Raw genomic sequence first — 16,571 nt, 5'->3', positions numbered from 1 at the left:
ATGAATTTCTGTGTAGGAGTTGCTCTTTTGTGTATGATTTTCACAAACTTTATAAAATTGATATTTTCAAGGTTGGGGATGAAGTTACAATAAGGAGCATGATTGATCCAAACAAAATTTTGGCTGTTGGAGAGGTTAGAAGTTTGGATCCTACGGCTAAAGTTGGTGACACACCTTTGGGGTCGCGTCAATGTGAAGTTCATGTGAATGTGCCTGTGGAGAGTAATGAGGAGTTGATGAGGCCATACCATGATTTCCGAAAGATTAGAGATGCAATTGGAGTGGCTATTGTTTGGCCAATAAATCTGGTACTCTTTTTGTCATACCTTTACCATTTGTCTAATATAGTTATTATTTGTTTTCTAATGTTAAAACTGTAAAACAAGACCTGTGTGAATTGTAATTTGTCTTGTTTGGTTTACGACACTTGTAGGTGAGTATTGAAGAAAACTAAAGCAACATTGGGTCAAGTGGCAGTTTTTTGAAGGCATCGTCCTTACTTTGTAGTTGAGTTGCTGTCCTGTGCGTCCTTTATATGTACACGACTGACTTAAAACCATCTAAATTAGTATGTAATTTGTAGACACTTTTGGTGTGGATTGTTTGGATGATGTACTTTTGCTCAAGTTTGGATGATTGTATCACTTCTTTTATATTATTGTACTAGCTACGTTACAATCCTTCAAAATTTAGGATTTGAGATGCTTGTGCAGCAGGATGAAATGTGGTTTCTGACGTTAGATGATATGCAACAGGAAGTTGGAACACTTTAATTTGGATGCTATACTGACAAGTAGAAAATGTCATAAAAGCCTGATCTAGTTACTCTTCAAAAGTGTCATAATATTTCTATCTACTTATACTAAAAAAGCATCGTGATATGTTATTATACCCCAGCATTTCTTGGCATTTGAAAGTGTCATAATAGGCATGGATAATGACATTTAATAATGTCATAATACTGATAAATTGGGACACTTAAAACAGTCATAAACCTATCGTGACGCTAGAATGGATGACGCTTTCAGTAGAGCGTCATTATAGCCTAAACGTCATGACATAGATCTATAATGACACTTTTGAATGTCATAAAATGACACTTTTGTAGTAGTGTTAATGTCAAATTAGAATTTTGTCCGTGTCTTAGTACGGTCTATTTTTATTTATTATGAATTTATACAAATATGAATAATTTGAATACAAAAATTAATAACAATCCTACATATTCATTCATATTAACTTTAAAAAATTAATGTATTCTAAATGTTCAATTATTTACTAATTTTTAAAAATTTGTTTGCATACTTTCTGTGATGACCTCATCTCACTCTAGGGCGAAACCTAGGGTTTAGTGGACTGCATGTCTGATTCTCGTCAGGACTTACTCACTCATATTAATTTCAGAGATAACATTAATTTAGATTAACTACTAACAATGGATTCACGCTTACATTTTTCCAACCAAAACAAGAGTTATCTTAACTATATCAATTAATATGTGCATTCCTCAAAATAATAAGTCAGCATGACTTTACTTCAAATACAAATGATTCACCACTGTAAGATTCCAAGTTTCGAAGTTATACTACCGGCCTCTTACATACCTGTCTTCCACTCCTGTAAGAAGGATTGTAATCAAGCACTTCAAAGGATGCAGTACTGATACGGACTCTAGAGGTGATTCCCGTCCGTTTCCAAACATAGCACTTAGCTCTGTTCAGCTATTCAATGTCAAAGGATACAGTACTGATACGGACTTTAGAGATGGCTTCTGTCCATACGTAGTACTTAGCTCCATTCAGTAATTCAATGTCATTTCTCCAGTTAAACAGTAACCAACATTCTTCTTTCTTCTAGTGTTCGGTGATCATCTTAGTGGGTCAAACTCGAGTATACCAATAAATGGTACCCAAGGACTATCGGCATATTCGACTGAGTTCGTTGCTGGCTCGAATAGGTCGACCGTCGTTGGGGTTTGGGCCCAAAATGGTCATGCACAGTTAAACAATTGATGGTTCTAAAAATAAGTTAGTCAAGTGCGATAAAGTACACACTCGCCTTTTATCAGTGAATAATAATAGCAATTTAAATTGAAAACTCAAACAATTACACTTAGCAATCCATCAGTTCACCAGGCAACAAGCCACAACCATACTTTAACATTTAATCATGAATACATACAAGAAACGACACTTAGTACTGCTATTTAATCATTTAATCACTTAGTCAAATAAGTTACACTTCGGTCCCAGGATTGCTTTCACGCCCACTAATAGTTCTTGAGACAAATTTCAAGTACTATAGTTATGGTATACTTCTAGGAATAATCACTAAGTATAGTTACTTTCATCATCAATCTCGATTCTAAGTTGATTATACTAAGTTTAATCGTTAGAAGGTACCCAAAGTACATATATCATTCACTTTAGTATAATTTAGTCATGTTCAAGCACAATAATATTGTATAAAATCTACCCAACAATTCAAGTTCAAACCAAAATTAATTAAGGTTAAGGTTTAGTCCTAAAGGTGAAATAATTGTCCAAGTTCACTCCTTTTGTTTCCCTTGTGCAAAGCCTTAACTTTCTTATTTAAATCATTTGATAGGTCTCGTGTAACTTTATGGCTAGTATGCTAGGGTTTTACAATACTAAATATACAACATTCATGGGTAGATTAGGACAAGAGATGATACATAAAGTAAGTTTAAACCAAGTTCATCAAAACTCTTGGCAAGAAAACGGAAAATTTTCAGGTTTTGTTTCTTTCAAAAATCAGTCTTTTCTAACTTTTAACTTAAAAAATATTACATGCATGTCTAGATTTAAAAGGTAAATGGTGTGTAGAGTAAGTTCTTGACCAAAACCAGCAAAATTTTTGGAGTTAAAGCTGTAAATTCCTAACTCTCTCTCTCCTCGGCCTCGTCAAAAATTTCCAGCAATCTCTTTGAGTTTTCTCTTGAATCAACCAACTTTCACTAGGACCAACAGTAAACACATGATACTTCAAAGAATAAACGCATAACCAGAGTTCTCCAAGCAAAAATTCCTTAAAAATTTCGGATATAAGTTTGGGAAATCAACTCCCTTTCCTCTCAGCCAAAGTTGGAGTAATTCCAACAAGTAAACCAGCTATAAAACAGCAAAAACCAGTTCTAAAACTTACATGCATCACTCTAGAAACATCAGAAAAGGCATAAAGCATGGATTTCAGTTATGATCTAGCAATATTTTGCAAGAAAATGACTAAAGTTGCAGTGTTTTTCCTCCTGATTTACTGTTTTGAAGTTTCAAATTTGGTGCTGCTTTAAAAGTTCATCCTTTCTTGCTTTTAACCTCTCAAATGTCACATCCATGATAAGGTTAATGTGTTATGAGGTGTTTTAAACAACAATATAAAGTTTCACAACCAAATTCTATAGAAGAAAACTGGAAATTTCCATCTTCTCTCTCGGCCAGCCCACTAAAATTTTTCCAGCTATTTCTTGCAAAATTCTCATTCAAGTTTTTCAACTTTGCTCTAGATTTTCAAATACAATGAGAGGATAGACATATAACTTCAATTTCTAGAAGAAAACTTCTCTAAAATTCGAATAACAAGCTGCATAACCAGCTCTCACTTCCTCGGCCATAAAAGAATTTTTTTTTTTAGCAAATGAGCAATCATTAAATAGGAGTTTCTTTAGCAACAACTCATTTTTCTTAACTAAAAACCAACATGCAACATACGTAATTAAGAGTATTGGAAGATTGAGGAGTTTTATTACAAGTTTTACCTCCCTTTCTGCGAAAATCTAAGCTGGAAAATTCTGACAGCTTACTTCCTCTCCTAGCTCCTCAAGGAAATCGCACCAGGCTTCTCTTCCTTCTCCCCTCAATTCTGCGAGTATAAACACCAAAAGGCTACAGTTTCCTGCTCACTCTCAACTCTCTTTTGTGCGTGGAAATGAGATGAGAATATGGTTCTCTCCCTAACTCACTCTCTCTTGGTTTTAGCAGGAAACAAAAGGGAACCAGAAATGCTTTTCCCTCTCTCTTGATCAAGGCTGATTTTGCATGTCATGGGGCAATTATGGTGGTGTTAACTTAGTTTGGTACTTGGACAAATGTCCAGCTCAAGCCAAGTGTCAATTGCTTGCACAACTTAAAATTTTAAACCTTGCATTTTCATTCCGTTTCACTATTACCCCACTAATTTCTTGTCTAATTCGTATTACATTTCCATGAATGTGAATCATGCATGAATATAAAATATTTTAATACTCCTAGCAATCAATTAAACACTCCAAGTAGTTGATAATCCAACAAGATTGCATGTTCAAATTTTCTAATGGTTGTGTATGCAATTAAGTTTAAAATTTTGAACTCTCACACTTTCACTATAATATGATAGTATATATCAAAAATGTATCCTATATCAAAAATTTGGTAGATAAATTTTTATAAATATTATTTTAGATAATTTAAATTTTTATAATGACCATAAATCTAGAACTATATATTCACATTTAATTAAATAGAAAAGATAGCAATCCACTTTTTTCATCAATAAATATTTAGTTTCCAACAATATTGGTAATTCTGTCTGTGTAACAGTTAATTCTCTTTTTTGCACTAAATTAATTCAAAATTAAGAAAAAAAATGATAAACATTTTGAATACTAATCAACGATATGGTGATGAAATAAAATAATTTATGAAATAAGTAAAATTTTGATAATTGTAATTTTAAAAAAGTTTTACTATAGTTTTATATAATAATTTGATCGAAAATAGGTATTATTAAGATAAGATTAGTTATTTTTTTAAAGTTATTTTAGATATTATTAAGATAAAATTAGTTATTTTTTAATTTTATTTTAAAATTAGGGATAATTTTTAAATATGTAATATAATATTAAATATGGATAAAATCCAAATGACTCATAACCCATTAATTCTTTTCAATTAGGCATGCCATGTAGGAGTGAAAAATACTATAATAAAAATAGCTACTTTCATATATATATATATATATATATATATCCATATGTACAGTTGTGAATTTCCTGTTTTTAACCTCCTTGAATGGATGCTTTTGACTTTGTTTCCTTTTCAACTACTTAATAAAATGTCATTGCAGTGTAGCAAAACAACATCTTGAATTAGGCCATGGAAATTTGGGGGACAATGTTGACTCTGATTCTATTATAGCATTTATGTTCATGCGTTTATAGCATGCAAGGCTACGATTGCTATCTATGCCCATGAGACCTGACTCTGTTATTTGGGGGACAATGCTGGGGCCATGCAGCTTTCTTTTTGCCTTTTGATGATGTCAGCCTAGCAACCATTAGTTTTTTTTTTTAAATTCAACTGGCTGCCGGGCTGACTGCAATTTAAAAAAAAAATTTGTAACCTGTTGGGCTTCTCCCTGTCAGATCAATACTTGCACAATTTTTTTTAGCAATAAATGAAGGAATTACCTATTAAATATTATGTGTCGTTTATCTTTCATATTTATGATTTGTTTGTCATTAAATTGTTGTATTCTTAATATCTCCATAATTTTTTATTTCGCGCTTGGTCCTAACATGATGTTAACTTATATGGGAATGGTAGCCTACATCTATGGTAGGAAACGCCGTCAACAGAGAAATAGAACCAATACCTGTGGCAAAAACTAAGAATGCTACAACTAGTACTCAACAACTTGAGGGAAGAGTTAGGCCTCCAACTGTCACATCTATGTTGCAAAAAATCAAGGCCAAGAGAATCAAAGACAATCCAATCTCTTGATTGAAAAGTCTAGAATTAGTGCATTATGATTTGAAATCTGAACATATGAACCTTTTTGTTATTTTGGTGAAATCAGAAGTAGTACAAGACCTAGATATGGTTGTATTTGTTAGAAATCTAAACTGAACGTATAGATTTCTATTGGTTGATGATTTGGTGGAAAACATGGTGTTATTTTGCCCGATGTTATTTGAAGCTATTATGTGTAATTGACAGTGATATTAAGTTCCTTATTAAGGATAGAAAATGGATGTTTTATTTCCTGTCGTTTTGCCATTTGTTTCATGTCATTTTGCTTGCAATATTCTGGTTTTTTAATACATGATTTGTCTTTTCTTTTCTTCTGACTTTACTATATACATTTTCATCTCATAATATAAGCTACATTCCAACATTCTGCAATTTACTACTCAAAATAGCAGTTCATACGTGTAGCTTAAAACATAGACAAAATGAGCTCCAAACTAAACAAGTTCATAACTTTTATTTTTGCATATGTAAATAGGAAAACAAAGAATAGATTAACTAATTTTTATACATCAAATTCACTGCTTCGACATCAACAACAATAGCGAAAAGATGGACACCATTAGACAACAACAAACTAATAACTTCAAATTCTTAAATTCAATTTCCACCTTCTGCCATCCAGATATAGTAGCAGATTCCATGTTTGCTCGACCTTCAACACCTTGGTTCCTGAAAAGATGAATTCTAGTCGGACAAGCCGAGTCATGAACGCACGAGCTCATCTGCCAAATGAAGAGTAGACGGGGTCTTGTCCCCTGATCTTACTCCAATACTGAAGTTAGTTATAATTCTGGAGTTGAATATGCAGATTAAATTGCATCCCTCATTGTATTAGATGAGTATTTATAATATTTGTGCCTATAAATGAAATGATGAGGTCTATCCCCCTGCCTGACATTATGAAATAGCTTAGGACAGCGGTGTTAGGTGTAGGTCTGATCAGTATGGTAGCTGGTAGTGTTGAACAAGGAGATAGGCGAGGTAGAATGCCTCGTGGATCATCTTGTCTGGGGACATCCCCAGACGAGGTGTCTGTTGTCGACAAAAAGTGAACGGGCTAATGGAGTTCGGGCAGGTCAAGGTGCCCACATAAGCCCCCATTCTCAGGTGGAGTTTACGTAATCGACGCTCCCTGCGAGGCTACATCTAGAAATTCTAAAAGGACACATGTTGAGACACATGTTATGAACAGAAGAAACGTCACACAAGAGTGATTAATGTGTCCAGCTAAACAAATGGCAATTAATTCATCGGACATTTAATATAGAGAGAAAGAGGGGGAAAGAGGCGGGGCGTTTCAAAATTTGAATAGTCTACCTTTTTACCTTCCTTCTCCCTTATAAATAGGGGAGGATTTATAGTTTATTTTCATCGTGAGTTAAAAAGCACTAGTTCATTTAAAGTGATAGTTTGAATCGTCTGTGCATAGCAAATATCTGCCGCGCTTTTCTCTTTTGAAGAAATAGTAAGTTCTTTCATTCTTAGTTTTTAAATTATAGCTAGAGTAGTCCGAACTCATAAGGAAACTATGAGGCCAAATTTTGAGAAAGCAGCGAGGCCCGCCCCACCCGAAGAAAAGACTACAAGCTCAGAGGAGGTGACTAGCTCGAGAGAATCTGAGGAGACAAGATCATCAGAGTCCTCGGATGAATCCAAGGTGGTTTATAATGATGAATTTGGAGACTATGTATCCCGAGATGAAGGTGTGATTGTTCCCCAAGCTCCACTGGATCTCTCAGCCATTGACTTCAGCGAGCTCCTTTTATTCAGGAGTACCATTAGGGAGGAGAAGGCAAAAGAGCTGTTGAGGACCTATCTCTGGTGCTGAGGTTACAACATCTATTGTCCCAAGGCAAATTAATCAGACGTGTTTCCTCTTAAAGGTCAGGTGGCCGTGTACGCTGACCAACTAGAAGCCAGGTTGAGGATACCGATCACAAGATTTCTCTAAAATAACCTCCAATATTGGGAGCTCAGATCACCCAGTTCGTCCCCAATGCTATCTAAACTCTCGTGGGATTCGAGATGTTGCGCCGAGAATAAGAGGTGGTTCCTACTATTAATCTCTTCCAAAGATTCTATACGATGAAGAACAATAGGAACAAAAAGGGGTGGTTTTATTTCGGGACTCATTCTCCACACGTTGAGAAGTTTGTGGTGGACGCTCCCACCTCTATCAAGAGGTGGAAGAATAATTTTGTCTTCGTACTAACTAAGAATTTTTCACAAGGGGTTCTGGTGGAGGCCTCATAATGCTGCAGCCGACCCGTCTCCTGGGTTTGTCAAAGAGCAAAACTTCCTGAAAATTAAAGGGTCGAGTTTCAAAATAAATGGCTAGTTTTATCCCAAAGCGGTCTTGATGGATAGGGGTATCAGCTGAGCTCTCTTCAATCCTAACAAATCTCCCTACTTCTCTTTTAGACTCAAGAAAACTTGTAACTTTCGTTTCATTACTTTGTATTTCTCTTTTTTATTAAGTAGTAATTCATGCTTTTCTTGCAGTGGTGAAGGTATCTGATTTTATTATCTCGAAAATCGGGAGTGTGGCCAAGAGGCAAAAGCACAAGACTACAGTCGAGATCTCAAAAGTGGCAAAGAAGAAAAAGAACAGCTCAACGGCATGCAGCCCCTCGTGATCATAGTCGAGGAGGGGGACCTCGGCTACTCCCGTTATTTCTCAAGGAGTGGTCACCCAAGGTGTTACCGTGGCCTCGACTAGTCATGAGAAAGGGATGACATTGCCTCCTCATCCTTTGGTGATCGCAGGGGCCTCTATTTGAAATAAATGTCTGGTACCTCTTCGTTCCATCGGTTCCGAGACGAGACATCCATGTGAGCATTACTGTTCGGAGTGGGACATCATCGTCCATGATCGGTGTCAAGATCCACGCCTATCTCGAGAGCTGTTGCTGCACTCAACTCTGTCCCGTGACATTGATTACATTAGACGGCTGATGTCTCCAGAGCTGGTGGATCAACCTCGCTATTGCCTGGGCCTCTTCATCAGCCTTTACCACCAAGATAACCAGGTGATATGGCCTTCTGCTTGAAACCTATCAATCCACAGTCGAACTTCAGAAGAAAGTGGTCTGTTTAGAGAAAGAGTTCACCGCAACCCAAAATGAGAGGTACGAAGACCAGCTTCTCCATTTGATGGTACCGACATTCGGGCCTACAGAGAGCTCGGTTGATATAGTAAACAGGGCACTGAACACTCTTGTCCTATTGTATTAACACCATACTGGCAGTTTCTTCAGCCGAGGTGAGATATAAGTAGAGAGTCTCCCCTGACCTCAGCAAATTAAGGGTTAGGGGATGATAAAGATACTCCTTCATTTGATCAAAGGCTCTTTGGCACTCCTCATCCCAGGAGAACCTATCAGTCTTTTCAAGATCTTGAAGAAGGGCATCTCCCTCTGAGTTGATAGGGATAGAAATCATTTAAGGGGGGCTACCATTTCTTGAATTGCCTTGATTTTAACAGGGTTGGGTTCAATGCCTCGATTGGATATCAAATATCCCAGAAACTTTTTCAAGATAATTTCGAATACACACTTCTTGGAGTTAAGCATCATTCGAGTTTCCTACAAGATTTCAGAAATTTTTCACATATCTGAGAGGAAGACACTAGAGGTCTTACTCTTAATCAAGATATCATTCACGTAAGCTTCCATGTTGTGACGATTTGTCCTTGAAAAGTTTGATTAATGAAACGCTGGTAAGTAGCTCCGACATTCTTCAATCCAAAAGGTATAGTAATATAACAGTAAACGCCTCGGTCAGTGATGAAAGCCATTTTTTCTTAATTTTTCTCACTCATTCCTATCTGATAGTAGCTTTTGAAGACATCCAGGAAACACAAAATCTCATATCTCATAGTTGAGTCGACCAGAGCATCTATTCTCAATAGTGGGTAGCAATCATTTGGACAAACTTTATTAGATCGGTGAAATCGACACACATACGTCACTCACTGCCGTCTTTCTTGACCATCACAGGGTTGGACAGTCAGGTCGAGTATTGGACCTCCTTGATCATCCAAGCTGAAAGGACATCTCTCCTAGGATAGCTTGACTTCGTTTCGGAAAGAAATGTCTCCTATTTTATTTCATAGGACATGCCAGATGATTAACGTTAAGTTTATGTATTATCAATTCGGGTGGGATACCAATGACTTCCTTAGCTGTCCAAGCAAAAATGTCCTTGAACTCCTTGAGGAAGCTTAGTAGTGCTTCTCGAATGATAGGAGAAAGAGTTATCCCAACTCGAACAGTCCTCTCGGATCGTTTAGAATATAGTGTTATTTGTTCTACCTCATCTCTAGTTTCTAGCATCTTGGGATTCTAGGTCTCTTGAGGCTCAATCGCGTCAATGGACAACATATCAGGTTCCTTACTTCCTGATCTCGATAAGGAGCTAGTAAAGGTCGCTGCTTGCAAGGTAGCGAGATAGCATTCGCGAGCTGCTTGCATATCACTAATTATCTCGGCCACGGCTGCTGGGGTAGGGAACTTACAACTAAAATGGTAAATAGAATAGATGGCCCAAAGGGCGTTTAAGGTAGGTTAATCGATTAATATGTTGTATGGAGAATCGACCTTCACTACGTCAAAATTGATAGGAATAGTTCGGCAGAGGGTGTAACTTCCGATCCTCGTTGTCAGAGTGATCATTCCTTTGGGATAGACCACATGTCCCCTATACCCTACCAAGGTCATCCGTACATGGGCTAACTAATCATTTTTCTGCTGCAAGCTCTTGAAAGTTTGGTAATATAGCATGTCCACCGAACTGCCAAGATCAACATAGACCTTCTTGACAACAAAGTTATTGACACGAACTTCAACCACCAAGGTCTCGTGGTTAGTTGACGCTGCAAGTAAGGGATTATCCGACTCATAATCCAACACTTGGTTGAGTCAAGAGCTAGGCTCCATTTTGTCGAGACTAGCTTGATAGTAGGTCCTCTTTCGAAAACTCTGACTATCTTCTCTCGTTGGTCCGCCAGTTATGGTGTCAATAATTCCAGCTATATTGGACCATAGTCGAAGGATCTATCTTGGGGAGATCGGTCAAACTCTCTATGATCCTAGGGTCTTTGTCGTGGCTCCTATGATCCCGCCTGTCTTCGTTTGTATTATCTAAGCGCTCCTCTTGGCGATTTGAATCTCAATCGCTCCAGATGCACTGTTTCAAGTACCCTTGTTTGATGACATTTTATATTTCTTTTTTGAGGTCATTGCAATTTTCGGTCTCCTGATCAATGTCTTGGTGGTATGCATAAAAAAGATTGATGTTCCTTTTCTCCCTTTTCTCGATCATCTTGGGTGGAGCTCGATCAAGGTTGTACTACTCTATGACAGCAAGTATGTGCAACCGAATTGTAGTGAGGGATGTTAACTCAGCTTCGAGAATAGGCTACTTTCCTTTCGCTATCTGATCAAACACATTACACCGGTCTCAGGAAGAGTTCTATTCGATGGTACCCGAGGTCCCTACCTCGATCCTACCTTGGTCTGTCCTCCGCCGATCAGGTGTTGTCCGAGATGCTTGGACTTTCCTCTTCATTCGATTGACATCTTTCCCCTGGATGTCCTCGTTGATTTTTTGTCAAAGCTCGCATAACATCCAGGAGTATTCCTTGTGCACGTCAATGTTTAAAGTCCCGGCCACCAATCCATTGGTGAAAGTCGCAATAGTTACCTGTTTATTTGGGTCAGAAATTTGAATACTTTCATCGTGAAATCTTTGAAGGTAAGAGAGCAAGGATTCACTGGGGGCTGTCTTGGTCATCGAACGGGATGAAACAAACCTGTATATGAACTTATTCACCAATTCTTCCAGAAATGATATATTCTTAGGTTCCAAATTCCATAACCATTTTCGAGCAGTCCCTTGAAGGATGACTAAAAAAACTGGACAAATGATTGAATCGGACACACAATACAGGAGGAAGACCAAGATGAATACGTGGATGTGATCCTTAGGATCACCTTGTCCATTGTAGGGCTAGAGAGCCCGAAGCTTAAAGTTGGAGGGAACCAGGTCATCATTTATGTCATCGGTGAAAGGAGGTGCCTTCGTGTAATCAGTGAAGAATTTTACAAGACGCTTAGGTGAATCATTTGTTCGCCTTCCGAGTAGGTCTTGAGAAAGGGCTCTAAATAGGGAGGCCAGCTTGGAAGTAAACTTGGAGGGAGTTCGCTTGGAGTAACTTCGCTTCGGATAGTGGTCATCTGATTCTTCTTCAGAAGGGATCTTTAGGGAAGTAACCAGCCGTCGTTTTGATGACTCGACTTTTTCCTTCCCCTTCCTCTTGAAAAATCTTCCCAAATCTTTGAATATGCTAGGATTCTCTGCCACGAACTCAACAATCTTAGTGAGGGTCTCTTCATTCATAGGTTGAGGATCTTGTTTGGGCTCCTCCATATGCTGAGTGACATCATGTTGGGCATCAGTATCAGTCTCGAGTTCAGCTCGAGGAGTTCTTTAACTTTTTGACCGCGTAGGTATCATGTTAATGGAACTACCGATTCCCATAGACGGCGCCAATTAACGAGGTAAATTATGGTCGAACGAACCAAGTCATGAACGCATGAGCTCACCAGCCATACAAAGAGTAGACAGGGTTTTGTCCCCCAATCTTACTCCGATGCTTAAGTCAGTTATAGTTCGGGAGTTGAATATGTAGATTAAATTGCGTCCCTCATTGGGGAGTATTAGATGAGTATTCATAGTACTTGTACCTATTAATGGAATGATGAGGTTTACCTCCTGCCTGACATTATGAAGCAACTTAGGGCGATGGTGTTAGGTGTAGGTCTGACCGGTAGGGTGGCTGGTAGTCAAATCACTCTATCAGTCACAAGTTACACAAATAACTGAGGTGTTGGTAGTCTTGAATAAAGAGGTAGATGAGATAGAACGCCTTTTCAATGTAACCTTGTGGGTCACCTCGTCTGGGGAAGTGTCTGTTGTCAATAGGGAATGAATGAGCTAATAGAGCCCGGGCAGACCGAGGTGCCCATAGTTCCAAAAACCAATTTCCTGTAGTGGCTGCTCTCGACTAGTTGGGTTACACCAATACCAAAATCCACATTTATCCTTTTCACAAACAAAATGCAGCATGCCTTTGTTTGATTCTTTGAATCGACAATTTTCACCTAGCCTTCCTCCCATAATTACACAACCTATATTGATATCTCAAATCCCTACTGCTACCACTGATAGAGCAATTATTGGGCACATTTTGCACTGCTATTTTGTCCTAATTTTGGCTACTTACTGTGCTAAGTATTGAGTTTTTGCTCATATTTGATATTTGTGTGAATTGTAGGAGGTTGGTGTCAAAAGTACTCTCCTGAGGCAAATTTTCAAAAGACTCTTTATTTCATGACGTGCCCACGCCAGAAACTGAAGAGAGACACCTAAAAGACGGACCCCGCTGGATTGGTAGCAAAAGTGGGCAATTGGGAAATCAAAAGGCTCGTGGGCCGCAGAGGTGTAGAGGATAAAAACTCTAATCCTACAATGCTTTAAGGACTTTGAAGCTTACCTTTCTTTTCGGCGGCTATTGTGAGGGAATTGGCTAAAAAGCCAGAATCACGTGTAATCAAGAGATGAGCTTTTGCTTTTGTTCTAGAGATGTTTCCTTTCTTTTCGGCGACCAATAGAAACAAAGCCAGAATCACGTGTGATAGATTAGATGAGCTGTATTTCTTCGGAGAGAACGATGGACGTTTCTGCTTTTGCTTTTGTACGAATTTCGTAAGACTTTTGTTTTATTCCTTTTCTTCTCCGGACAGACACGAAACAAGAGAAGGGGCTTAAAGACTTTTTCTTTTGCTTTCTGCGTTACTTCATCTTTCTCAAATTCTTTGGCAATTGTGTGGATGGAATCAATCAAACCATGCGAGATTGATACGATAAGGAGCGGCTAATTTTCTCCTCTACCCAAAGGTCGACGCGAAGGTGCGGTCCATAATATCTGTGAGATCTAATCGAATTTTCATTATTTCTTCCAATTCATTACTATTCGTGCGTTTCCTGGATTAATTGTTCATGGGTATTTTATTAATTGAGTATCAACGGTCGGATATTTAATTTAATCTAATAGCCTACTGTCACGTTAATTAAAGAATCCGTAATTGTTCGTTTAGTTGACAACTAGTGACTACCACCATAATTGGCTTTGTGTTGGAGAAACGTAAGATCTAGTTTAAATAAATACTCATAGCGTGTATATTGGATAGGGTTGGGGTTCTTCTAGCTTTAATGCAACTGGGTAATTAAATTTCTACGATCGTACCTAGGGTTATTTTCTGGTTAGAGAAGCAGTCAACGGTCGTACCTTGACTGTCGAAAAGTAAGGAAGAATTGGCTGTCAGAGCTTGTTGATGGCTATAACCAACCTAGTGACGCATGAATGAAATATCTTTGCATCGATGATCATTTGAATGGACGGTGTCCGAAAAGTTGCACCTTTGGCTAGAGTCATATTGGTTATTGATTAATTCCTATTTACTTCTATTAGTTGTTTCATTAGTTGATTAATTAGTTATTTTATATTCTCCAAACCCCCTTCCCCCCCGATACTTCAGATTCTAGAAGAAACGAATAATCTCCAGTCCCTGTGAATTCGACCCTACTCACCGCTATATTCAAAATTTGTATCTTTCTTGAGTAAGTGATTATTATTGCATAGACTCGACAACCTGTCAATTTTTGAAATCCCTACTACTACCACCGCTTTGATAGCTTGAAGAAGATGTCCATGAAGACATGGCAGAATCAATTTCCAGTGCTTACCTCTTTTCCCAATTCAATTGCTGCCTATGTGAGGCACGGATAACTCCAATTTCTCTCCTAATTGACCTCTACCATTTTGCATCGAAAGAAAAGCGAGAATGGGCATTGAAACCCTAAATAGCAAATGGGTTGATATTCATTTATCACAGGGTAAAATAGGTAGCTAATGTCATCTTTTTCTTTTAAATATTGTTAATTGCAAACTAAAGATACACCAGAAATGCGTGACTCTCAAGCATGGTTAGTTTAGATGGTTTCTATCTAAGTTACACTTTAGTTAAAACTATAGGGAATTAAATTGAATATTCTCCAAATCACAAGAAATATTGGTATTTTACACAGACATATATTTCTCCAAGGCTTCCCTTTCTCTTCAACTCAAGAGAGAAGAAGATTGGGATGCTTAATCGATAATGAGCTTTGAATTCGAACCGAACAGGACCCAGGCATGAGGCAGAGGTTGTCGAATAGAATTAGGTAAGCAAGAAGGATAGCATATTAGCCCCACCCCAATGGATGATTACTTTTGGAGTTTATTGTACGTAAGATTGTTTGTTTTTGCTAGGTGATTTTGCAACAGATTAACTTTACCACTGTACTTAAATATTGTAGTAGTACTACTGAATACTGGAAAATGGAGATTAATCTTGAAATGCCCTCTTCGCTCCATGACAGTGATGACTTAGGATTGAATGGAGGAGGAGCTGGAATAAGAGTAGTAGACAATCACAATAACACGATTGAAAATCATTTTGAGTCCTCGAAAGAGGAGGAGAAATGGGGATGAGGGGGACACAAAGTATGATGAAATGGTGTAACTGCCTTGTGCTACGTGATTTTGAGCCTCAAAAAGGTCAAGAATTTGACAGCAAAGAGGCTGCCTACTCATTCAACCAGGAATATGCTCGCTCTGTGGGCTTTGGGATTACCATCAAAGCCAGTCGCCGCTCCAAGAAATCTGACAAGTTCATTGACGTCAAAATTGCATGTTCTAGATTCGAGACCAAGCGAAGCCCTCGTACTACTGCTACTGCTAACAATAGCACCGCTAAGACTAACTGCAAGGCCGGTATGCATATGAAGAGAAGTCCCGACGGCAAATGGTATATATATAGCATTGCTAAGGAGCACAATCATGATATTTGTCCTGACGACTTCTACATTGCCCTCCAGGGAGGAAAACACAAGCAGCAGCTCTCAAGTTCAATTATCGATCAATGTCGAAAGAAAGGACTGCATTTGGCATTAACTACAAGGAGGATGTAAACTTCTTGCCAGATCACTTTGTCCCTTGTGCAATCTGAATTTCAAAATATGTACTATGCCGTGGATCTTGGTAACAAGAAGGAAAAACGTATGCAGAATGTTGTCTGGATCGATCCCAAGGGTAGAAATGATTATGAACATTTCTTTGACGTAGTTTTCTTCGATACCAGCTACTTAGGAAAAGGATACACACTTCCCTTCCTACCTGTGGTTGGGGTGAATCATCATTCCCAGCACATTTTGCTTGGCGGTGCACTGATTGGAGATGATCTTCTTTGTCTTTTCTTTTGCTTGGTTGATGCGCACTTGGCTAAAAGCTGTTGGTGAAAACATATTGGTGGGAGCCTAATTCCAATAAGTTTACTCTTGAATATCGGGCTTTATTTTAAGTTGATGTGTGTTTTCAATTTGGCTCCAGTAGCAGCAGAAAAACTCAAAATGCTGGATGCGTCAAAAGAATACATATTACAAATATCTTATTTCTTAAAGGGGTGTAAAAAGCATGCAAGACCTTCCTGTCTTTCAGTTGTAATAGTCTTTTATATATATATATATATATATATATATATATATATATATATATATATATATATATATAAGAAAACCGTAGCCGCTATTCGAGAGTGTGCAATGGATAAATCTCACCCTGTGCAATAGCTTGCCAACCACACGGAGGAGTAAGATGCACTA

The sequence above is a fragment of the Coffea arabica genome, chromosome 5e (assembly GCF_036785885.1).
Source record: "Coffea arabica cultivar ET-39 chromosome 5e, Coffea Arabica ET-39 HiFi, whole genome shotgun sequence".
Lineage (NCBI taxonomy): Eukaryota > Viridiplantae > Streptophyta > Magnoliopsida > Gentianales > Rubiaceae > Coffea > Coffea arabica.
Note: the sequence above shows the minus strand (reverse complement) of the source record.